This window comes from Cetorhinus maximus, chromosome 10 (genome assembly GCF_964194155.1).
Source record: "Cetorhinus maximus chromosome 10, sCetMax3.hap1.1, whole genome shotgun sequence".
Lineage (NCBI taxonomy): Eukaryota > Metazoa > Chordata > Chondrichthyes > Lamniformes > Cetorhinidae > Cetorhinus > Cetorhinus maximus.
Genome location: NC_135888.1, coordinates 18,602,848 through 18,629,030, shown reverse-complemented (window position 1 = coordinate 18,629,030; position 26,183 = coordinate 18,602,848). Strand labels below are relative to the sequence as shown.

Sequence of the window (26,183 nt, the reverse complement as noted above, 5' to 3'; positions counted from 1 at the left end):
GTGGGTCCCACCACCCGCCCACTTCCCTCTCCAGGTTGTGTGTAATAATACCCTAATGAGCTTCTAACACTGCAGTCTGGTCAATGTTAATCACACGAGTCCCCAGATGGAAGATTCAACCACAGTGATACTTCCCTCATCCCACTCCAGTTAACCTTGCACGTAAGAATTTTATTCACTCTGCTGGCCTGTACTAATACTCCCAAATTTTGTGTCTTCCGATGATTCACACCCTGCTAAACTCATTCATTTGGAACATGCTGCAGCAGTCTGCTCCCCGGGATTGCCATCTCGTGTACAAGTCAGCCTTAGGGTGAGCAGATTTTCAAAATTCAAAAATTTGCATTGCGCAAGACAATACAAAATTTAGGCAATGGTTTGAAAGGTGCAATATCGGCTCAGCCACCAATTAAACCCCTCTGATTTTAGTTTCCATTGAGGTTAATGAAATAGGGAGATGTGTTTAATGGGCAGCCAGGTCAATATTGCCCAATTTACACTCTTGGCTAAATCAAAATTATCCCCAAAATATTTGGGATGAAAAGCAAGAGAATTTTTACTTAGCCTTATGGCTGTTAACTTCATCTCTACACAATACCTGTGTGAGCAGTAGCATCCATCCCACTGAAGTATTCGCTGAGGTTTGTGGCAATTACACAATGGCTACAAGTCAGAACCACAGACATTTACAGCAGAGGAAGAGGCCATTTGGCCCATCAAAGCAGTCCCTTTGCTAAAGTAATCCAAAACCAAATCTGACTGCTCTGGTTTCTCCCTAAGGCCACATTCATTACTATTGTTTCAAACATTTAGCCCATTTTCCCTTCAAAGAGTCAATGGTCTCTGCCTCAACCAATCCCTATGCTATGGTTCAGCAACACTCTAGTTAAAAAGTTTTCCTAGCTTCTCTCTACGGACTGGGAGCTAACGTAGGTCACAAGAGTACAGGCATCAACAGGATTTGGTGTGAATTAGGATAAAGGCAACAGTGTTTTGGATAATTCCTCCCTCGGGCAATATTACCAAAAAACAAATGAATTAGGTCCTTCATCCGATTGTTGTTTATAGAGCACAGCTGGCATAAAATGATGACTGCTTACTTCTATTTACATCACAGTAACCACTGCAGTCTTCTTCCATGGGAAATGCTTTGAGATATTTCAAAAATGTGATTTAAATACAAAGCTTCTTTCAAATAAAATGCCAATTATTTTAATGCCATGTTGTGACACAGCAGTTGGTAAAGGTTGAGTTATTTAAAATCCCAGAGGTAAACTTTAAACAACTGTCATAACCTATATTTTCAATTGGTATATTTGAGATGCAGCTCTGAATTCAGGAATAAGACCACCAATTAAAAGGCACACACACTCACACCCACAGACCCTACTACATATCCAATTTAAAATAACTTACAATAACATTATAGACATTAATATCTTCATGACATGCCATCAACAAATTATTGATGCCTTCTATTCTGCTCATCAAGCATACTGTGTGAGTTTATTGCAAACAAAAAGTAATGTCAAGCCTCTAGATTAACTGCCCACAGGATATTTCCATTTATTGTGGCTTGATAAGGTCATTCTTTCTTCTCTCTCCATTCTCCATGTACTGTAATCAATATTTAAGTTGCAGTTTCAAAAAAAAAAATTAATTTGATGCTTAAAAGGCATTTAACAGGGAGGTGGTGATGTAGTAGTAGTGATGTCACTGGACTAGTAATTCAGAGGCCCAAGCTAATGTTCTGGGGATAAAAGCAAAATACTGTAGATGCTGGAAATCTGAAACAAAAACAAAAATAGCTGGAAAAACTCAACAGGTCTGACAGCATCTGTGGAGAGGAATACCGAGTTAACGTTTCGAGTCCGTATGACTCTTCATCAGAACCCATGTTCTGGGGACATGGGTTCAAATCCCACCATGGCAGCTGGTGGAATTTAAATTCAATTAATGAATCGGGAATGTAAGCTAGTCTCAGTAATAGTCTAACCATTTCATATCCATGAAACGATCATTGATTGTTGTAAAAGCCCATCTGGTTCACTAATGTCCTTCAGGGAAGGAAATCTGCCATCCTTACTTGGTCTGGCCTACATGTGACTCCAGACCCACAGTAATGTGGTTGACTCTTAACTGCCCTCTGAAATGGCATAGCAAGCTACTCAGTTCAAGAGCAATTAGGAATTAGGGATGGGCAACAAATGCTGGCATTGCCAGCAATACACATCCAATGAAGAATAAACACTCCTTAAAGCCTACCTCTTTTGTCAGGTTTTTGGACAACTGTCCTAATATCTCCAATTGTGCTTAGTGTCACATTTTGTCTGATTACACTCCTGTGAAAGGCCTTGAGACCTTTTACCAGCCTAAAGGTGCTACGTTAAACGTGTGTTATTCAATTTGTCGATGTATTCATCAACAACTCCCCCACCAGAAATATATTTGTATAACTGTACCTATTTAAAATCAATCATGCCAGTAGATTGCTCAGATTGTTACCATAGGAGCTTAAGGTATTTGCAGCTGAACTGTATTAAAGTATTCCCCATTAATACATTGCAGCAGTGATTTTACTTCAAAAATACTTAATTAGCTGTGAAGTGCTTTGAGATGCCAGGAAAGAAAACTGTCTATGGTAAATGCAAACGTTCTCTTTAGTTCCAGAAAACTGACTGATCAATTGACTCACCAAAAGCACAATAATAAATATATCAATAGTATGGTATTACTGGGGAACACTTTAACAAAGTATAGAAGATTTTTATTCAACTTTGAAGGTTGCAATGCTGTACATGCTTGGCAAGGGTAACCTTTGTAGCTTATACAAATATAAGGAGCACAGATATCTTCTAATCACTTGGGTGATGTTATTTATTAAAACATATGATTTCAGTTCTCTTTTGCAGTAAACTAGTTTTAACCTCTGGAGATCCATCTTCATTGAGTCATTTTGTAAACATGTCTCCCTCCACCAGACCCATTGTCAATTATTTTTTACTAAAGTTTCTCAGGCATTTTGCATTTATTTGTCTGCCATTGGATTACCTTAAGCATAATTTTTTTTTTGTACTGTGAGGAAACACAGCAGCCACCTTGCGCACAGCAAGCACCCACAAAACCCAGCAAATAAATAACCAACCAGTCTTTTCTAATGGTGTTGGTTGAGGGTAATAATTTAACCAGGATGCTGTGAAAACTCTCCTGCCACTCTTCAGATAGGGCCTTGGAATATTTTATAGCCACTCAAGAGAGCAATGTCATCTCTGAAAGGCAGCACCTTCAACAGCTCAATATGGAACTCCATCAACACTGCATTGGAGTGTCAGCTGGGATTATATGATCAAATCCTGGATTAGATCTTGAACCCCTGACCTTCTGTCTCAGAGGCCAGAGTGCTGCCGACTGAGCCAAGGCTGACAACTTTAATTCTAAATTTCATGAGCAAGAAAGAGGCGGGCTTGCACTTATATAGTGCCATTCACATCCTGTGGATGTCCCAAATTACTACACAGCTCACCACCACCTTTTCAAGGGCTACTAGGGATGGGCAATAAACACCAGCCTAGCCAGCAACACCCATATCCCATAAACAAATTTTAAAAAGCTCAATTTGTTTTGACACGTTTAAAACAGAGACCCCTCCTTAGGAAGGCACTTACTAATGTGATCGATATAGCTAAATAGAACTGTCACGAGTAATATACCAACAGTGCCCTGACTGATGTCTTTAAAGAGAGCCAAAATGGGAAGTTTAAATGGCAGTATTGAGCTGCATTCCTGAATACACTTGAAATGTGGCTGACCTTTACAATTTCAAAAAGTTTAAAAGCCAAATTAAGCCACATGTATATAAGACATCAACAAACATAAATCCCAGACAAATTATTTTGTCCCAGGATGAAAGGGTTCACAGGATATGTGTATGAATTAAGCTGAAAACCCCAGGGCTATATCACATAATCCAAGACCTGGTGATTTTAAAAACACTGTTGAATGGTGGAATGTGTGTGGCTAACTCTGACAAAGTTTAAGAAAAAACACAGAAATCTCAAATAAAACCCAAATCTGTGCATCTATTTTCTGCCACATTCCGGGGCCGCAGAGCCTTCTCCACTTTGTCAGATACCATCCTCCTCTCTCCCGCTTCTGATAATGTGTTGTAACTATGCACACATCCTCTCTGCACTTCTCTTGTTTCTGTATTCTCTCTTCTCATCACCTCCTTTTGCCTTGGACCATCATCACTTCTATCATTTAATCATCTTCTGTCCTCTGCCCAATCAAAGTTTATTAACTGTTCGGCCATAACATCTCCCAACTCTGATCAAATCCAACCCCAAAATGTTAACCCTTTCTGTTTGACTCTCCACAGATGTTGTCTGACCGCCTGCGTGTTTCTAACATCTCTTTTGAATACAAAAAAACCCTCACCCTTCATACGTTTTCTCTGTTAAGTATCTATCTAGTTCCCATGTTGAATTTGACAACACTATCCTCCTCCACTGCCTCCCAGGCACACTTGCATAAAATAGTCCAATATGTTCACTTTCCACATTCACAACTCCAGGCACTTGTGGTGGCGGAGGTGAAAGCATAGACTCATTTAAAGGGAAGATACTTAATCACATGAGGGAGAAAGCAATAGAAATCTGTGTTGGTGGGGCAAGATGAAGTGGGTGAAGTGTTAATGGTATGTTAATTATATTGTTAAGACACACAGGTGAAGGGCATTATTCAATTAAGTACTCTGAGCGCATAAAATTGTGGACTCAGGAGGTGTCAGCTGTGGCTCAGTTCATAACACCCTCACCTTTGAATCAGAGGGTTGTGGGTTCATGTCCCACTCCCGGAAACCAAGAACTGTGATTGTACTCGAAAAGAGTTGCAATCTGTGACTGTTGATAACATGAAAGAGTTAAAATTGTGGACTCGTCCCTAGTTTTCTTTAATTTAATTTATTTGGTTGCTCAAAAGAGTAAAATTGTAGAGGAGAGGGAGAGGGAGCACACAGTGTCCACTGGTTAGCTTGAGGCCTTCCACACCGTGGGGGCTGGGGTGCTTCATCAGCCCCCACAACATTTTAATTTGATTAGGTTAAGTTTCCTTTAACATTCTGTCTTTTGTTACAGTGTTCCTTTAAGGGGCTATCACCTTAATTTAACTTGTTAATTTGATTAATTAGTCCACTTTATTTTACCATTACCAGAAGAGTATAAATAGGGCACAGCTGGGACACTGGGGTGAGGAGAGAGCTGTTAGACTGAACAAAGTCAATAAATTATCTCAGTAAAGAAAAGCTCTGTGGCTTGGTTTTGACTTCACCAACCGACTTGGATTCTAATAACAGGAAGGAGACTCATGTGGAGCATAAACACTGGCATGGAGCACTTGGGCTGAATGGCCTGTTTCTGTACTGTGAAATTCCATTTAAGTCTAATCCTCATTGCAAAATTAATGACAAATATATTATTGGGGTTCAATTGATCTACACCTATTAAATTGGACAATTAAATAAAATTTCCCAGACAATTTATCTTTGCCACTCAGTATTCCTAGTTTCCATGCCTCCTCTCATGCTCATCAATTTAGTTGTTCTTCACTCTAACCTCCCCAGTGCTAGATGCACTGACAATATTCTATCGGGGCCAGACCTGTGCTCTCCCAAATTCATCAATACTTCCTGTGGGAGCATTTTTTTTCTCTCTGTCTCTCGCAACATACCTCAATATAACTATTTTGCATTTGTATTCACAATATCATTGCTGTAAAAGGAAACAATTTCCATTCATTCTACTCCCCTCCCCCTCACCATCCTACATCACGGATTTCAAATGAAGCATTACCCAGTTAAATAACAGAGCACAGTATTATTTACTCTGGCCAATGTACATTACCCCAGCCTCAGAGGAGCACACAACTGCAGCAGATTAACTGCTCCCACTTAGCAACCACCTTTATGACCTTTCTGAGCCAGGCTGATAATTGATTGCTAGTTTGGGGTCACAGATTTTGACCAAGGTAAGAACAAGGGAGGTACCGGTAATGTTCAATGTAATATCACCTAGCATTTCTAAAGCTATCAATAAAATTAATTTTCTTCTCACATCAGCCACAGAATCTCCAGTTTCCCTTGCACCTTTGTACACGGTTAGTCAGAAGTTACATACTGCAAAGTGGGCTCTTGGAACTGGGATGAGTAGAAATAATTTGGTTCAAGGTTTACAAAAGATTCACTGCCCCCCTCCCCCCTGCCCCATCCCCCGCCCCTTTAGATGTGCAGAAAGTATTCTGCTGCTGCAAGCTGTAACACTTACCCTCTCATCTCAAAATCGAGCCTCGAGTCTACAACATGCCATCAGAGTGGGAAGGAGGAAAGTGGGGATATAAGCCAATGTGAAAAAATACAACTCTGTCAAATAATATCCCCTCCCCCATGTAGAACAGTGAACGCTCCCCCTCCCCATCTAGAACTGTAAACACTCTCCCTCCTCAACTAGAACAGTAAACACTCCCCCTCCCCATCTAGAACAGAAAGCACCCCTTCGCCATCTAGAAAAGTAACCACTCCCCCTGCCCCATATAGAATAGTAAACACTCCCCTTCCCATCTAGAACAGTCAACACTCCCCCTCCCCATCTAGAACAGTGAACACACACACACGCCCATATAGAACAGTAAACACTAACCCCCACCCCATCTAGAACAGTAAATACTCCACTCCTCATCCAGAACATTGACCAGTCCCCCATCACCCATATAAAACAGTAACCACATTCCCCCCCATCTAGAGCAGTAAACACTTCTCTTCCCCATCTAGAACAGTGAACACTTCCCCGCCCCACCCATAACAGTAAACACTCCCCCTCCCTATCAAGGGCAGTAAACACTCCTCTTCCCCATCTAGAACAGTGAACATTTCCCCTGCCCCGTCCAGAACAGTAAATACTCCCACTGCCCCATCCAGAATATCCCTAACCACCCGATCTGGAACAATGAACCTTCCACTTCCCCTGACCTGGCACATTAAGCATGACCATCACTTGCGATGGAACAGTAAACACTAACCCCTGGTCTGCAGCTGCAACCACCACCCTTGTGATTTAGAATGGAGATCTCCTTATATAGAGTAGCAGCTTACTCCTGGTGGAGAGCAGTGACATGTGCCTGATCAGAATAATACAGCTGATCTAGAAAGCAGCCCATCCCTGATCTGAAACACAACACCCCCCCACTACCCCCCCCCGCCCCCAATGATCTGGAACACATGAGCCCCTGATCTGGGATATATGAGTTAGGAGCAGGAGTAGGCCACTCAGCTACTTAAGTCTGCTCCAAACACTCCCCTCCTCCTGATCTGGAACACCTACACCCTCATGATGTGGAACAGCCACACACACACATACACACACACACAAAAACCTGGAGCACTAATGCCCTCCTGATCTGAGACACTAACCCTTTCCTGGTATGGGACGCTAGCCTCTTCCTGATCTGGGACACTAACCCCCCCCTCCTGATCTGGGACACTAACCCCCCCCTCCTGATCTGGGACACTAACCCCCCCTCCTGATCTGGGACACTAACCCCCCTCCCCCCCCCTGATCTGGGACACTAACCCCCCTCCTGATCTGGGACACTAACCCCCTTCCTGATCTGGGACACTAACCCCCTCCCTCCTGATCTGGTACATTAAACCCCCCCCCCCTGATCTGAGACACTAACCCCCCCTCCTGATCTGGGACACTAACCCCCCCCCTCCTGATCTGGGACACTAACCCCCCCTCCTGATCTGGGACACTAACCCCCCCTCCTGATCTGGAACACTAACCCCCCCCCTCCTGATCTGGGACACTAACCCCCCTCCTGATCTGGAACACTAACCCCCCCTCCTGATCTGGGACACTAACCCCCCTCCTGATCTGGAACACTAACCCCCCCTCCTGATCTGGAACACTAACCCCCCCCTCCTGATCTGGGACACTAACCCCCCCTCCTGATCTGGGACACTAACCCCTCCCCCCCCTCCTGATCTGGGACACTAACCCCCCCCCCCCCCCCCTCCTGATCTGGGACACTAACCCCCCCCCTCCTGATCTGGGACACTAACCCCCCCCCCTCCTGATCTGGGACACTAACCCCCCCCCTCCTGATCTGGGACACTAACCCCCCCCCCCTCCTGATCTGGAACACCAACTCCTTCCAGAACTGGCACACCACACACCACATCCTCCCCCCTCGCTGCCGTTGCCAGGGGCTGTGTGTGTGTGTCCGTTATAAGCGAGGCTGCATGTTTACCCGCTCAGTCGCCAATCAGTTGAGCTTCTCTCACGCGGGTTACAGCGTATCGATCCTGGGACTGGTTCCCAGCCGCTGGCCGCAGTGTCACTGTCTCCATCGGCTGCTTTGCATCTTTGTCCTGTCCACTGAGGCGACGTCTCTTGACCCTCGCGCGTTCCTCCTCCGAGCGCCGCTCTTTCGCCTGTCCCGTGCCAACCCGCGCAGTCGCACACCTCCCTTACTCTCGCCCCCACCGCCACCGTGCCCGCGCCTCTGTTCGTGCCCGGGCGCGCACTTGAACCTGTGCGTGTGCACCGGCCAATGTGCACTACCCCGGGCACTGGAGAATAACCCACCTATCTCGCAGCGTTAATAGCCCGTGGATGGGTTTTAAATGAGTTAAAAATTCGCCAATGTTGTTTCCAGGGTATTTTCAAGCTTTCTACCTAGGATGTTATTTGCTGACAGAGATGGAACTCATTTAAAAATAGTTTCCAGGATGACAGTTGTAAATATGCAGTACCTAATATAAAGTTTGTTGTGTCACTACTGATCTTTGCAAATGGGAGAAAGAATACAAGAAATAGAGTCCTAAAGTAGAAAGAGTGGAAAGCCAGATGGAGTTGGGTTTAACTATTTTGGGCTGGGTGTAACTGTTTTTGCAGATTCTATCCTGCAGGGGTGCAGCTCATTTGGTGTTAAACTGATTTGCTAAATGGGGTGCAAAGGCAAAGGGACCAGGGGTTTAAAGAGCACTATCCATCAAAGGTAGCAGGCCAGGTTAAGAAACTGGTTGATAAAGCATACGGCATCCTGGGCTTTATAAGTAGAGGCTCAGAGTACAAGGAAAAACAAGAGAGGTGTGGTAACCTTTATAAACACTGGTTCAGCCTCAGCAGAGGTATTGTGTCTAATTGTGGGTATCACATTTCAGGAAAGATGTGAAAACATCTTGAAGGTGTTGGATTTAATAAGTAACCTTAAAATCATAGAATGGTTAAAGCACTGAATGAGGCTATTTGGCTCACTGAGTCCGTGCTGACTCTCTGCAAGAATAACTCAGCTGGTTCACTCCCCATCCCTTCTTTGTGACCCTGAAATGTTTGATGCCCTACAGGTAATGATCCAATTCTCTTCTGAAAGCCAAGATCAGATCTGCTCCACCACCCTTTCAGGCAGTGCATTCCAGTTCCTAACCACACACTGACTTAAACTGTTTTTTTCCTCATTACAAAAACAAAAACAAAAATACCTGGAAAAACTCAGCAGGTCTGGCAGCATCTGCGGAGAGGAGCACAGTTAACGTTTCAAGTCCGCATGACTCTTCAACAGAACTAATTAAAAATAGAGAAGGGGTGAAATATAAGCTGGTTTAAGAGGGAGGGGGGGGTTGGGACAAGAAGAGCTAGGTAGAGAGCCAGTGATAGGTGGAGATAACCAAAAGATGTCACAGACAAAAGGTCAAAGAGGTGTTGAAGGTGGTGATATTATCTAAAGGAATGTGCTAATTAAGGGTAGAAAGCAGGACAAGCAAGGTACAGATAGCCCTAGTGGGGGTGGGGTGAGGTGAAGGAATCGAAAGGCTAAAAGGTAGAGATAAAACAATGCAAGATCTTTCCAATTTCCTTTCCTCTCCTTTGTAGCCCACTCTCCAACCTTTATGTATCTATAGATACAGGCATACATCATCTCTCTCCATATTTAGTATAATTGAACCTCACTTCCTTCCTCTATATAAATAACTATTTTTGATGATTCTGCCCTGCATAGATACAGCTCATCTTTCTTGTGTTAAACTGATTGGCCCTTGAATCTAAAAGGGGGTGCAGGAGAAAAGGGACCAGGGGATTAATGAGCACAAATCATCAAAGACAGGTTAAGAAAATGGTTGATGAAGCATATGGCACCCTGGACTTTATAATTAGTGGCTTAGAGTACAAAGGCAAAGCAGTTATGGTAAACCTAAACTGAAGTATTGTGTCTAATTGTGGATATCATGTTTCAGGAAAGGTTTGAAGGCATTAAAGAGGGTGCAGAAAAGATTTATGAAAATAGTTCTAGGAATGAGGGCTTTCAGTCATGTGGATAGATTGGAGAAGCTGGGACTGCTCCCTTAGAGGAGTTTTAAGAGAAGTATTGAAAATCATGAGGGATTTGGACAAAGCAGATAGGAAGAAGCTCATCCCATTAGCATAAGGGTTGTGAGCTAGGGGACACTGATTTCAAATGAATGGCAAATTTTCCTCATGTCGCCTTTGTTTCATTTGCCATTCATTTGAAATCAGTGTCCCCTAGCTCACAACCCTTATGCTAATGGGATGAGCTTCTTCCTATCTGCTTTGTCCAAACCCCTCATGATTTTCAATACTTCTCTTAAAACTCCTCTAAGGGAGCAGTCCCAGCTTCTCCAATCTATCCACATGACCGAAAGCCCTCATTCCTGGAACTATTTTCGTAAATCTTTTCTGCACCCTCTTTAATGCCTTCATACCTTTCCTGAAACATGATATCCACAATTAGACACAATACTTCAGTTTAGGTTTACCATAACTGCTTTGCCTTTGTACTCTAAGCCACTAATTATAAAGTCCAGGGTGCCATATGCTTCATCAACCATTTTCTTAACCTGTCTTTGATGATTTGTGCTCATTAATCCCCTGGTCCCTTTTCTCCTGCACCCCCTTTTAGATTCAAGGGCCAATCAGTTTAACACAAGAAAGATGAGCTGTATCTATGCAGGGCAGAATCATCAAAAATAGTTATTTATATAGAGGAAGGAAGTGAGGTTCAATTATACTAAATATGGAGAGAGATGATGTATGCCTGTATCTATAGATACATAAAGGTTGGAGAGTAGGCTACAAAGGAGAGGAAAGGAAATTGGAAATATCTTGCATTCATGTACAGTAGCAAATTTCATGAATTCAGAAAGTCACAAGGCCAATTATGTACTTGTTGAAGAAAGGTCATTGTTGTTACACAAGAAAGGCAGCAACCAATTTACGCACAGTACAAAAAGCAATGACTGGGTAAATTGTTTAAATTGAGGGACAAATATTGGCCAGGACAACAGGAGAACTATTCTATTCTTCTTCAAAAAGACAGCATATCCAATGGCACAGTATACAGTTAGTTCTGAGGTGTCAGCCTGGACAATGCGCCCAAGTCTCTAGGGTAGGCCAGAAGATCAGACCCAACTTGTCACTCAGAGGTATGTAAGAGCACCCTCATTCAGCCAAGATTCACACCAGAAAGAATAACATAAAGCAGAAAGTAAATCCAGACAAAATAAACAAACACAAAGGCACTAAACCAACTAAGAAAAAAAATTAGAACTAAAACAAAGGGATCAATAGGAATCCCATTCTATGGACTATTGCATTTGCTGTCAGAGTAGAGTGCTGTCTTTTCCAGATGACGCACACACTGCTAAATTCACTGTGCACTTCTGCCTTGTTCAAGGAGTGTGGCAATCTCAAAAGGGATTGGAATCACAGGATGCAGCTACTTAAAAGGAATTGGCTCCATCTGCGGCTAAAGAACTGATGAGATTTCTTAAAGGCAGCAAAAAGATTGTAGGTTTTAGTAAGACTTGATGCATGGGAAGGGAGGCAGAGGGGAAGAGCAGTAATAGGCGAGGATTAAAGGAAGGAAAAGACAAGATGGAGACACAAGGTAGAGTTTGCACACAGATGGCTGAATTGCACACTTGGGGATGTAAGCCGGAAGCAAAGTTAACCCTGTTCTTCACTTAACAGTCTAAATATCGACACCATGCCACGTTTGGCAAGAAAGCCATGGATGGGGTTACTACTTCTCGGGCCAAGCTGGTTAGAGTGAAGGAAGTTCACACAGGCCGTGTATTGTCAAATGTGGCAAGAGCAGTTACAGGATCATCCTGTGAGCCTATGCAGACGGAATGACTTTCCATACCATGAAAACCACTTAGGTAGCCCCTGAAAGGAGCAACAATAGACAGCATACACTATATAGTGTATCAAGGAGGAAGAAGCATAAGGGGAAGTGAGGGGATGGAATCACATCTAATGTGGTACAGACATTTCTTTGGTCCAACATGTTACGGACTCCATGCTATGTAGAGTACTTCCTATCTCTACTGTAGCCTAGACATTGTTGCAAGTGATAGCGTTGTATGAAGACAGTCTAGTCAAGCTCTTTCCCCTCTTACCGAAGCTGTAACCCATTTAAAATTTTAATGGATTAAATGGCTCAATTAAAAAGCAGAAAATGGAATTTGATATGAACACATTAACCATTCACATGATAATATCGCTGAGTCATTTTTGGTTCTTGTGGGTAACTGAGATAACATTCAAGGCATTGGAGAGTTTGAGCCTCTCAGGTGAGTGACTGTAGAAAATGATTTAATTTAAGATTACTTGGTAATCAGCCCCTAGTAAAGTCCTGCATGAAAATTTATTAAGTTAAACAAGGCTAACTTCATTTTGAGTGACGGATGAACTAAAAGAAATGGACAGAGAAACACTGTAAAAGGATAGCACAGTCGAGGAAAAAGGAAACATTTTTTTAAACTACAATGGTAAATGGACATGGATGTACTCATAAAAAATAAACAGTCTCCCAAATTTATAAATTGCACAATTAAAATGGGAATAAGAAAGAAAACTAAAAGCTACACAAAGGAAAGAAGGAACTCAAGGGGTACAGAGATGTACTTAAACAGTTTAAATTGGTGCTAGAGGTGGAAATGGATGAACATATAGCACAAGATGTTTAAGTATAATCCTGTAGCATTCTACCATTTTGTCATTTAAAGAGGAGAGAGAGAGGAAGTTAAAATTCTAAAGGATACAAATGATACTGAATATTATGTCAGGGGCCATACTTTCTTTCCTGCTAGGCACAAATTGAATGTTCATAATTCTGTACAAACAGGATAAAAATTCTTCTGGGGGACACAGTGACCTTAATAGAGAATTAAGTGAAAGAGACAAGCACAGTTGTTCTCTTACCTGTTTGTCCCGAGCTTGTTGCTGAAGGGTGCAGGCTGAGGTTTCCAGATACAATTCTTGAGCTGATTTTATCACTTCTGCACCAATGCCTGCTCCAGTGGCTGTATATATCAACACAAATCTGTTTGTACCTCCCCTTAGAAGCTACCAGTAGATGCAACAATTTTAATGGTATAGCTCATTCTGTGGAAATTGTTTTCTGAACATCATGATTTATAATTTCCATTAATGTCTTCCTACGTTCTGATTGCTGCATTCCCTCGATAATCAATTATAATTTGTTGCTATTTTATCTAAATGGAATTTGAGTCTGTTGCATGCAAGTATGACACAGAAACTGGCATCTATGCAGGAAGTAGACCTAAATCATGACAGGCAAGGATAGACGCAATATTTTTACATGTGTGATTAACGCCAAGCCATTAATTCTCCTTTGAAAGGCTGATGCAGGCCCCACACCAGTTAATTAAAATAAATGCCAAAAAATGACAACTCATAATCTAAAAGAGCAAAACACCTACATTCTAGATCACATCGCATATTGTTCCTGCTCATTTAAGGACGTAAGACCAGATGAATATAAGAAATAGGAGCAGGAGTAGGACATTATACCCCTTGAGCCTGCTCCACCATTTATTAAGATCATGGCAGATCCCCAACCTCAACTTCACTTTCCCACCTGATTCACATATCCCTTGATTCCTTTAGTGTCCAAAAAGTTTTAAATCCATGAATATCCCAGTCGGCCTCTGCCAATTGGTCTTGAGTGACCATAACCGCCTCTGGGAAAATGACTGAGCTTAACCCACACCCTCTGAGTAGAGAATTCCAAAGATTCACAAGCCCCTGAGTAAAACTGTTCCTCCTCATCTTGGTCCTAAGTGGTTTCTCCCTTAGTTTGAAATTGTGCCACCTGGTTCTAGACTCCCCAACCAGGGGAAACATCTTACCTGCATCTACCCTGCCTATCCCTTTAAGTATTTTGTAGGTTTCAATAAGATCACCTCTCATTCTTTGAAACTCTAGACAATACAAGCCCAGTTTCCCCAATCTCTCTGCATAGGACAGTCCCACCATCCCGGGAACAAGACTGGTGAACCTCCGTTGCATTCCCTCTTGGGCAATAATATCCTTCCTAAGGTAAAGGGGCCAAAACTGCACACAGTATGCCAGGTGTGGTCTGACCAAGGTTCTATACAATTGACGCAACACTTCCCTACTCCTGTACTCAAATCCTCTTGAAAGGCTAACATACCATTCACCTTCCTAATTGCCTGCTGCACCTGCATGTTAGCTTTCGGTGACTTATTGATGAGGACATCTACACTTTCTAATCTCTTACCATTTAAGAAATACTATGTACATCTGTTCCTTCTACCAAAGTGGATAACCTCACATTTTTCCACATTATATTCCATCTGTCATGTTCTTGCCCACTCACTAAGTCTGTCCAAACCCTCTTGAAGCCATTTTGCAACTTCCTCACAACACACATTCCCACCGAGCTTTGTGTCAGCTGCACATTTGAAAATATTACATTTGGAGCCACATCCAAATTATTGATATATATTGTGAACAGCTGGGGCCCAAGCACTGATCTTTGTGGTACCCCACTGGTCACAGCCTGCCAAGGCAAGAATGACCCATTTATTCCTACTCCCTAGGTAGAGGGATGGTCCTTTGACTGGAAGTCTGTTTCCAGTGGGGTTCCACAAGGCTCAGTACTGGGGCCCTTGCTGTTTGTGGTGTACACAAATGATTTGAACTCAAATGTAGGGGGTATGATCAAGAAGTTCATGGATGACTCGAAAATTGGTTGGGTGGCAAATGGTGAGGAGGATATCCATAAACTGCAGAAGGATATCAATGGACTGGTCAGGTGGCAGAGCAGTGGCAACTAGAATTCAACCCGGAGAAGTATGAGGGCTAACAAGGCAAGGGATCACACTATGAATGGTAGGACCCTGGAAAGTACTGAAGATCAGAGGGACCTTATCCACAGATCCCTGAAGGTAGCAGGGCAGGTAGATAAGGTGGTTAAGAAGGCATGTGGGATACTTGCCTTTATTAGCCGAGGCGTAGAATATAAGAGCAGGGAGGTTATGCTGAAACTGTATCAAACGTTGGTTAGGTCACAACTGGAGTATCACGTGCAGTTCTGGTCACCACATTATAGGAGGGATCTGATTGCACTGGAGAGGGTACAGAGGAGATTTGTCAGGATGCTGCCTGGGCTGAAGGGTCTGAGCTATGAGGAAAGATTGGATAGGCTGGGGTTGTTTTCCCTGGAGCAGCAAAGTTTGAGAGGGACCTGATAGAGGTGTATAAGATTATGAGGGGCATAGATAGGGTGGATAGGAAGGCACTTTTTCCATTAGTAGAGGGGTCAATAACCAGGGGGGCATAGATTTAAGGTAAGAAGTAGAAGGCTAAGAGAGGAGTTGAGGAGAAATGTTTTCACCCAGAGGGTGGTGGGAGTCTGGAACTCACTGCCTGAAAGGGTGGTTGAGTCAGAAACTCTCATAATGTTTAAGATTTAGATATTTACTTGCATTGCCTTGGCCTCCAGGGCAATGAGCCAAGCGCTGGAAAATGGGATTAGTGTTGTCAGGTCTTTGTTGACCGGCACGGATGTGATGGGCCGAATGGCCTTCTTCTGTGCTGTAAACGTCTATGAGTCTATCAAGGTCCTCACAGACTTTGAAAATAGAGTCATCCAGCTGGCCGACAACGATCTGGACCGTTCCTGTGCTGACGGTGAGGTCGGTGGTGCTCAACCAAGTGAGGATCCAGTAGTGCAACATCCATCAGACAGCCATGCTGTGAGTTCCCCTATTTGCTTTCCTCTCTTTGCTTTCACAGGCACATCTGGGAAGCAGCCAAGGGGATCAACGACCCAAGTGCTCGACTCATGCCCTGAGGACACCTCAGAAGAGGAATCTGATGACACCCTAACTGAAGACCTGTCACAGCACTCACCCATACCCTCCACCAGTGCAGTGACACACACCTCGGTGGGACCTAGTTCTAGAATAGCCTCGAGGTCACAATCTGGAGAGCACATCTCACTGTCTGATCCACAGCAGGCTGAGGCAGGGGCATCCCAGGTTTCCGGCACTCAGAGGACTGCTGGAGGCCAGAAATCTGCTGAGTCCAAGTCAATGAGTAGTCTCTGGACTCGGTCATATCTCAGTTGCTGGAGCTGCAAAGGCAAGTTTGAGGACATCAGGAAGGGATATCTGCTGCACTCATCAGACTGCAAGGTATGATGGAGGAGTCCGTCCGCCTTCAGTCTGAGGCGTTGGCACCGGCATGCCAACACACCAAGGTCAACGCTCGTAGGATAGTGACCGCGTTGGAGACCTTGGTCCAGGACATTGGACTTGCACTGCTGCAGGAGCTGCACTCCATCGCTGAGCCACTTGCTGGCATCCATCAGTATAAACGCGATGGGGGGGGCTGCGTGGCATCTTGAGCTCATTCCAGTTGCCCCTTCCTCTCAAAGAGTCAGTCAGGGCCCCTCGGGAACTCATAGGGAGCAGGATCAGCAGGTGCACACTCCAGGACCATCCACCCAGCTGACTCCGAGAGTCTCTGTCCCATCCGAATCCCCTCTTCCTGTAACTCCAGCAACTCCAGCTCCACAGGCCGAGGAGGGTGCCACTGCCACACAGCAGGACCCTGAAAGCAGGCTGGGGCCCTTCGGCTCTCAAGAGGATGCCTGCCAAGGTCATCATGGACAACAGGGTGTAGCAGTCAACAGGCTGCCTCCACCTCCGCTGTGGATGTCGGGGGAGCATCAAGGTGTAGCAGCAGGGTTAGAAAGTTCAAGAAGATTTAGTTGCACAACATGGGCACGGGTGTTAATCACTTGTACTTAATGTTGACCATTGTAAATACACTCCCAAGAATGTCTCCTTGCCTATGGCTCCTTGTTACGTTGAGCAGTGTTCGTGTCAATCCGATGTGAAACCTTACTTCCTGGACAAAACGAAGGCTACTGTCACATTCCAGGGCCTCTCCCCTGTGCAGAGCGTGACCTTTTGAGCACAGCGATTATCCAGCTTCAAAGTCACTGTCCAGATTAGTGATATGTGCACGACCATGTGGCTTGTTTTTGCTGCAAGAATCTCGTACCCAAGCCTCACTGGGTTTTGTGATGTTCTCTGTGTGATCTCAGCACCTTTGAGGCGGGGCTGCTCCCCAATCCTGACACTATTCCTGACAGGTGAAGGTGTGGTGCTGAAGGTAACAGGTGATGAAGCCTGCCAAAGGATCAAGTTGTCTTAAAGTCCATGTGGCCGCTGTTTCTCAGCAGCGTTTCGATGACATGAGCCTCTTCATAGAGGGAAGTGTGCTGCCCTCAGCCAGACAGGTGTCAGACATTCCCAGATGTAATGTGAAGATCTCAGGAATGTCCTCACTGCATCTTGTCATCATTCTCCTGGAATCTTGTCCCGACCACGCCCGCCTCATCTGGTCAGTGCAATGGCCTCATCGCCTGTACCCTCGCCTTCCAGGACCTCATCCCCTTCAACTTCCTCCTCATCCAAGGAGACATGTAGCTCTTGCATCTCCTCATCATCCAGGTCCTCCCCACTTTGCATCGCCAGGTTGTGTAAGGCACAGAAAGCCACTATGATACGTTACAGCCTCTGGGGAGTGTACTGGAGTGCTTTCCATCAGATCTGTCCAAGCAACAGAACCTCATTTTCAGGATGTCAATGGTGTGCTCAACCAAACTCCGAGCTGTGGCATGAGACTCGCTGTACCTTTTCACACCAGGAGTCTGAGGCCGCTGCACAGGCATCATCAGCCACATCCTTTGTGAGTAGCCCTTGTTCCCGTGGAGCCAACCCTGCATCCTGTGTGGTCCCTGGAAGATGTCAGAGATCTAAGACCTACTGAGGATGTAGGAGTCGTTGACGCTTCTGGGGTATCTTGCACACACCTGCATGATCCGTTTGTTATGGCCGCAGACCAACTGAACATTGAGGGAATGGAAGCCTTTGCGGTTCACATACTGGACTGCTTGTTGCCAGGGAGATTTAAGAGCCAAAACAAAAACAGAATTACCTGGAAAAACTCAGCAGGTCTGGCAGCATCGGTAGAGAAGAAAAGAGTTGACGTTTCGAGTCCAATGACCCTTCAACAGAACTACACGTGTGTCCAGTCGATGGCTCCCGGCACCTGTGGGAATCCAGAAATCTCAGCAAATCCCAATGCTCTTGCTTCCTGGCTTGCCTGATCACTGTCGAAGTTGACAAAGTTGTGCCTTGGCAAAAAGGGCATCCGTGACCTCCTGGATGCATTAGTGGGTGCAGGCTTGCGAGATCTCGCAAAGGTCTCCAGTGGAACCGGGAAGGAGCCACTACTGTAGAAATTGAACACGGTGGTAACTTTAACTTCCAATGGCAGTAGATGCCCTCTGAGTCCCCATGGTGCCAAGTCCTGCAGAAGGTGGCATATGTGCGTGACCAGTTCCCTTGACATGTACAGGTGTCGGCGACACTGGTTCTCACTCATCTGCAGGTAGCACATGCACCGTCTATAGACCCTGGGTCCAGTGATGGGCCTACAAACGATGGCTCTATGGGGTTCATCCTTAGCGTGCAGAGGAGGCTGTGTTGCTCCTTGGTCTTCAGGGTTCTGCTCCTCCTATTGGGAAGCCAGGTGCCTCCGTCATATTCATCTCCTTCTTCTCTCCTGTCTATAAGCAATCAGGCAGACAGCAAGATCACCAGACTCCATGTTCCTGATGGTCTCCTCACTGCAGTATCAAAGAGAGGAATGCAAGGGTCGGCAATTATCTCCTAAGGACCACTCTTGGTCAAGTCATCTCCTGTGGCTGCCCCTCAAGGCTCCTTAATGCATGCCAGAGAGTCCAGGCCACCACATGGATGCCCAGTGCTTAATGCACTTGATGACTCACCACGCCCACACCCAGCACCACCCAACACCACATGACCGAGTGGCAACAGCTTCAGCCACTCGACTGCATCCTGAACTCTCATCTCAGACACAGGCATTTTCCTAACCTGGACTCCAAGGCTTCAGGGTTTGCTTGTGCCCTGAGGGTGACTTATTAATGTCAACTGAAACATATTGCAAGGGATTAGGAGCGCACCCTTCCATCAGTGTTCGATGGCCACCTTTCCAACAGAATCCTCAGGCTTGCCCAGTCGCCCAATGGTTCTGCAGCACTATAGCACTCATTGGAGTTTGAAGTGTGCACATGAGGGGTTGACAGCAGAGGAGCAAACATTGGCACTGTGAGGAATTAGTGCTGCTTGAGTGGACACAACTGCTTGACTGACTAATTCCTTCAGGTCCCGAAAGGCTCCTCGTTCAATTACATTGATCTGGTTCTCTTCATGATGTAAAACTTGAAGATTCTTCAGCCCAACAAAGTTGGTCTTGGAAATCCGTCTGATGTTGTTCTTGTCCAGATCACACAAGTACAGGAACACGTTTGCATCGGTCTTACTCTGTTGCACTATACCCGCAACTGGGCATGTCAATTGAGCTCAAGTTAAATGGAGTGCTCATCTTTGACATGTTTTGCCATTAGCCCAGCTGTTCCAACACCCACTCTCTGGCATGCGTTTGTGCTCAAACTTCAGTGGGTGCTGCCATGGCCCCATCCCTGGCACTGTTGCCCTTGCAGCAAGGTTGCCTTCTCACCCTTCCCCCTTTTGCACTGTTGCCCTAGACCCAGCACCACATGCCAGCCACGAAGAAGCCACTAAGGTGACTTGCCTGCACACCCCGCTCTGAATCCGCAGAGCCGCTGGGATCATCGTGAGCAGTGCGCAAAGTTGTGTGCACTCACCTCCGAGTTCCCATTGAGGCTGAGGTCGCCAGGTTCACGCCTTTTAAAGGTAACTGCAAATCACAGCGTCGTGAAATCAGGCCGATGTGGGATTTAAATTTAACGTGGGGGGATGATTCCGGAGCATGGCCACAATAATTAAATGCAAATTTATTACAGTTAAGTTCCCGATATTCGACGGCAAGAGACGCAGCCCACCATTGACGGGGGGAGGGGACAGTCTCGTTCTGGATTTACGTCATCTGGAAACATGAGAAACACAAGGGGGCCTTCCCGTGTGGTCCTCCAATCTCGCCACCGAACACACCCGCCGCAAATGGGGGCAGAAAGGGCTCAATGTTTATTTGCACAAGATAAAGAGGTGTCAAGTGCTTAAAACTTCTGTTGTTTATACTTCAATGGACTGGTTGATTGACACTTTTATAGGGTTGTGGCAAGACCAGTTTTTTAATGCAGCTTTATACATGCCATAGTTACTATAGGGTTCATTGGTCCTGCACAAAGTGTATACTGGGTGAATGAACATGGAAGGGTATGAGGGACCTCTGGGCGTGGGTGGGAGGCATGAGATGGCATGGGGGCTATAAGGGGCCATGGGGGTGGGTGGGGGGGGGCATGAGCTAACATTGAGTTGGTTGACATGGGAGCTATAAGGAGCCAAGGGGGTGGGTGGGTGGGTGCCATGAGTTGGCATGGAGGGAGCAGGAGGGCATTGGTAAGACATTTTGAAGTTAACTTTCAAAAGGTTTCCAAACCAGAATATGGTTCGCAATGCCTCTGAGGGATTTGTCAACCATGAGTCATAGAGAAGCTGGCCTAACTCGACAAAAATTACAGGGGTTAGGAGATGCCTACTCCGAACCCCACAGTGCAGCTGTCCAGGTTGGGAGTGCATTATCCCAGGCCAGTGAAAATTGGGGGCACTGGGAATGGGGGTGGAAATTCCAGAATCGGGTCTCACCTGCCATTTTTAAATGGCTCCGGAGTCTTTACAATTCCGCGAAAATTGAGCCCAGGGTTTCCGTATCTTAAAGGAGAAGAAAGAGGGAGATTCCTCAACGACTGAAAAACTATCTCCTTCTTCCTTTCATAATTTTAAATATTTCCATCATCACCTGCTTTGTTTTGACAAAAGGAAGTTCAAGTCTTTCTTTATATTTTCATTTCTTCCTTGGGATATTCCACTACATTAAAGCTGCTATATAAACGTAACGTGTTGTTGGAACGTCTTAGTATCCTGCCTTCACTCACCTTTGGCTTAGTGTCCCTTATCCTGGGGGGTCTCTGGTGGGTGCATTGTCACCCCATCCCTGCCTCTGATTGGCTGTCAGCTCTCGGAGGGCAGGGCCTTTCACACCGCTGGGGACCTTAATGCTGGGGAAGGCGCAATGATGGCCACTTAAATGCCTGAAGGGCAATTGATTCCATCGGGCCTCCCCCGCAGAACTGACAGGGGTTTCCCCATGGTTCCCCGACTAGTGAGTGAGACCCTGTCAGCCTGACAGAATCCTGGTCACTGCCTCTCTCAAGCTCCAGGACTCACTGCTTCTCAGACCCTGAGAATCAATGTCCCTCAGGCCCCAGGACTTGGCTGCCCCTAAGTCCCCAAACCCTGGGACTCACTGTCCCTCAGCCTTTGGGACTCTCTGTCCCTCAGGCCCCAGGACTTTAGCTGTCCCTCTACCCTTCAACTCACTGTCCCTCAGCCTTTGGGACTCACTGTCCCTCAGACCAAGGGCTTACTGCCCCTAAGACTTTGGGACTGACTGCTGCATAGATTTGGGAATTTCTGCTCCTCAGACCCTGAGACTTAAGCTGCTTCTCAGACCACTCCTCTCACCCTCCCAGCTTCAGTCTCCAATCTCTGGTCATTGATTTTTTTCTATAAAATTACACAGAATGCGAGCAAAGAAATAGGCCTTTCAGTCCATGCCAGTGTTGATGCTCCACACGAGTCTCCTCACACCATCAGCTAGATTACCCTCCAATCTCCCTTTTATGTTTATCTAGCACCCAATCAAATGCATCTTTTTGTGCCTTTACTGCAGCTGGACTTCTGTCTTTTTTATTCAAATTCATGGGATGTGGGCTTCGCTGGCTGGTCCAGCATTTATTGCCCATCCCTAGTTGCCCTTGAGGAGGTGGTGGTGAGCTGCCTTCTTGAACCGCTGCAGTCCATGTGGTGCAGGTACACCCACAGTGCTGTTAGGGAGGGAGTTCCAGGATTTTGACCCAGCGACAGTGAAGGAACAGCGATATATTTCCAAGTCAGGGTGGTGAGTGGTTTGGACGGGGAACTTCCAGGTGGTGGGGTTCCCATGTGTCTGCTGCGCTTGTGCTTCTATATGGTAGTGGTTGTGGATTTGGAAGGCGCTGCCTAAGGAGCCTTGGTGAGTTCCTGCAGTGCATCTTGTATATGGTACCAATGTGCGTCAGTGGTGGAGGAAGTGAATGTTTGTGGATGTGGTGCCAATCAAGCAGACTGCTTTGTCCTGGGTGGTATCGAGCTTCTTGAGTGTTGTTGGAGCTGCACTCATCCAGGCAAGTGGAAAGTATTTCATCGCAGTCCTGACTTGTGCCTTGTAGACAGTGGATAGGCTTTGGGGAGCCTGGAGGTGAGTTACTCGCTGCAGGATTCCTAGCCTCTGACCTGCTCCTGTAGCCACAGTATTTATATGGCTAGACCAGTTCAGTTTCTGGTCAATGGTAACCCCCAGGATGTTGATAGTGAGGGATTCAGTGATGGTAATGCCATTGAATGTCAAGGGGTGATGGTTAGATTCTTTCCTGTTGAAGATGGTCATTGCCTGACACTTATGTGGTGCGAATGTTACTTGCCACTTGCCAGTCTAAGTCTGCATATTGTTCAGGTCTTGCCACATTTGGACATGGGCTGCTTCAGGATCTGAGGAGTCACGAATGGTGCTGAACATTGTGTAATCATCAGCGAGCATCCCCACTTCTGACCTTATGATGGAAGGTCATTGATGAAGCAGCTAAAGATGGTTGGGCCTAGGACACTACCCTGAGGAACTCCTGCACTGATGTCCTGGAACTGAGATGGTTGACCTCCAACAACCACAACCATCTTCCTTTGTGCTAGGTATGACTCCAACCAGTGGAGAGTTTTCCCCCTGATTCCCATTGACTCCAGTTTTGCTAGGGGTACTCGATGCCTCACTCTGTCAAATGTTGCCTTGATATCAAGTGCAGTCACTCTCACTTCACCTCAGGAGTTCAGCTCTTTTGTCCATGTTTGAACCAAGGCTGTAATAAGGTCAGGAGCTGAGTGACCCTGGCAGAACCCAAACTGAGCGTCTTTGAGCAGGTTATTGTTAAGCAAGTGCCACTTGATAGCATTGTTGATGACCCCTTCCATCACTTTACTGATGATGGAAAGTAGGCTGATGGGGCGGTAATTGGCTGGGTTCGATTTCGCTTACTTTTGTGTACTGGACATACCTGGGCAATTTTCCACATTCCCGGGTAGATGCCAGTGATGTAGCTGTACTGGAACAGCTTGGCTAGGGACGTGGCAATTCTGGAGCACAAGTCTTCAGTACTATTGCCAGGTTATTGTCAGGGCCCATAGCCTTTACAGTATCCAGTGCCTTCAGCCATTTCTTGATAACATGTGGAGTGAATCAAATTGGCTAAAAACTGGCATCTGTGATGCTGGGGACCACTGGAGGAGGCTGAGATGGATCATCCACTCAGCACTTCTGGCTGAAGATTGTTGCGAATGCTTCAGCCTTATCTTTAGCACTGATGTGCTGGGATCCCCCATCATTGAGGATGGGAATATTTGTGGAGCCTCATCCTCCAGTGAGTTGTTTAATTGTCCACCACCATTCACGACTGCAGAGCTTAGATCTGATCCACTGGTTGTGGAATCTCTCATCTCTATCACTTTCTGCTTCTGCTGTTTGGCATGCAAGTAGTCCTGTGTTGTAGCTTCACCAGATTGACACCTCATTTTTAGATATACCTGGTGCTGCTCCTGGCATGCCCTCCTGCATTCCTCATTGAACCACGGTTGATCCCCCAGCTTGGTGATAACGGTAGAGTGGGGGATATGCTGGCCATGAGGTTACAGATCATGTCTGAGTACAACTCTCAAGCTGTTGGTGGCTCACAGCGCCTCATGGTCACCCAGTCTAAGTTGCTAGATCTGTCCAAAATCTATCCCATTTAACAGGTGGTAGTAATGCCACACAACACGATGGAGGCTATCCTTAATGTGAAGGCCGGACTCTGTCTCCACACGGACTGTGCAGTGGTCACTCCTACCAATATGTCATGGACAGATGTATCTGCGGCAGGCAGATTGGTGAGGATGAGGTCAAGTACGTTTTTCCCTCTTGTTGGTTCCCTCACCGCCTGCCGCAGCTATGTCATTTAGGACTCGGCCAGCTTGGTCAGTAGCGGTGCTACCGAGCCACTCTTGGTGATGGGCATTGATGTCCCCCACGCAGAGTACATTCTGCGCCCTTACCAGCCTCAGTGCTTCCTCCAAGTGGTGTTCAACATAGAAGAGTATTGGTTCATCAGCTGAGGGGGGACAGTATGTGGTAATCAGCAGAAGGTTTCCTTGCCTACGTTTGACCTGGTGCCATGAGACTTCATGGGGTCCGGAGTCAACTTCAACTCCCCAGGCAACTCCCTCCTGACTGTATACCATTCTACCACCGCCACCTTTGCTGAGTCTGTCCTGCCAGTGGTTTAGGATATGCCCAGGGATGGTGACAGTGATGTCTGGAACATTATCTGTAAGATATGATTCCGTGAGTATGGCCAGGTCAGGAAGTTGCTTGGCTAGTCAATGAGACAGCTCTCCCAAATTTAGCACAAGCCGCCAGATGTTAGTAAGGGGGACTTTGCAGGGTCTAGGTCAATGCCGGGTAGTACATCCAGTTTCATTCCTTATTGACTTGCTTTTAATGGTTTGATACAACTGAATGGCTTGCTAGGCCATTGCAGAGGGCATTTAAGAGTCAACCATAATGCTGCGGGTCTGGAGTCACATGTAGGCCAAACCAGGCAAGGACAGCAGATTTCCTTCCCTAAAGGACATTAGTGAACCAGATGGGTTTTTTAATGACAATAGATAATCATCATTAGTCATCATTAGACTTTTAATTCCACATATTTATTGAATTCAAATTCCACCATGGTGGGATTCAAACCCTGGTCCCCAGAGCTTATTAGTCCAGTGCCAAGAATGCTACACCACCACCACCTCTCCCCTTGCCTTTTCTTTCATTTTCATTCATTGTCTTCTTTCAGATGCAGTTCCAGCATGTTTTCTCTTTTCTTTGGATTCCCAGAGTTCCTGAGCTCCCTTCCCTACTTTTTGAAAGCCATTGCCCCATCATTCCCCATTGATCAATCTTACTATAGCAATCAGGCCTGGAGACAGGGCCCACCTTTGGAAAAATTATAGGAAATAAAGAGACAGTCATGGATCACTGGCCTCCACAAAGACACAGTTTTATTTAAATAGAGGAGGCTTTGATTACACAGATATGTCATTTTTGTATTTGCCACAGGTCACTTTCAAAGCATAAATACAACTTTAACATCAGATTTAATTTATTTCACCATGAATATCATATACATAGATTTCAAATCAAATGCCTGTATACCAGATATTTATTTATTAATATACACCATCACGGTTTGATTTAAACTAAAACGCTACACAGGAGCATGACAGGTTCATTGTTTCTCCCTGAAACACACATTAACACACGGAAGTCACACTGTTACTGAATGTTTATTACAGAGCCAAAAAATAGAAGAATTATACAGCAGGAGCAATACTTCCTGGATATATGCAACAGCGAATTATGCAGACATTAGAGCATGTGATATATATATTTATATCGTATCATTTCAGAATGGACAGAATGCTGAAGAGACTCGACGCACAGCAAGCGAAAACAGACTAGAATTTCAAATAGGGACACTGGGCTCCCACTTCTCAAGGGGTTACCACTTAGTTTGCCTGAAAGAGAGAGAGAACACAACAGAGACAGAAAGAGAGTGTGAGAGAGAGAGAGAGAGGAATAATC

The 26,183-nt window shown here is 45.5% G+C and overlaps 2 protein-coding genes across 4 annotated transcripts in view; both read right to left on the bottom strand.

Moving 5' to 3' along the window:
• Positions 1–8,426, bottom strand: part of LOC144685499 (alpha-N-acetylgalactosaminide alpha-2,6-sialyltransferase 6-like) — a 52,970-nt gene extending 44,544 nt beyond the window's left edge. For all 3 annotated transcript variants that reach the window (XM_078550083.1, XM_078550082.1, XM_078550079.1), the window contains exon 1: positions 8,302–8,426. The gene's annotated coding sequence lies outside the window, so the exon portion shown is untranslated. The remainder of the gene's footprint in view (positions 1–8,301) is intronic.
• Positions 8,427–25,578: 17,152 nt separating this feature from the next.
• dnm1b (dynamin 1b) overlaps positions 25,579–26,183 on the bottom strand; it is a 250,550-nt gene continuing 249,945 nt past the window's right edge. The window contains exon 21 of the mRNA XM_078550078.1: positions 25,579–26,116. The gene's annotated coding sequence lies outside the window, so the exon portion shown is untranslated. The remainder of the gene's footprint in view (positions 26,117–26,183) is intronic.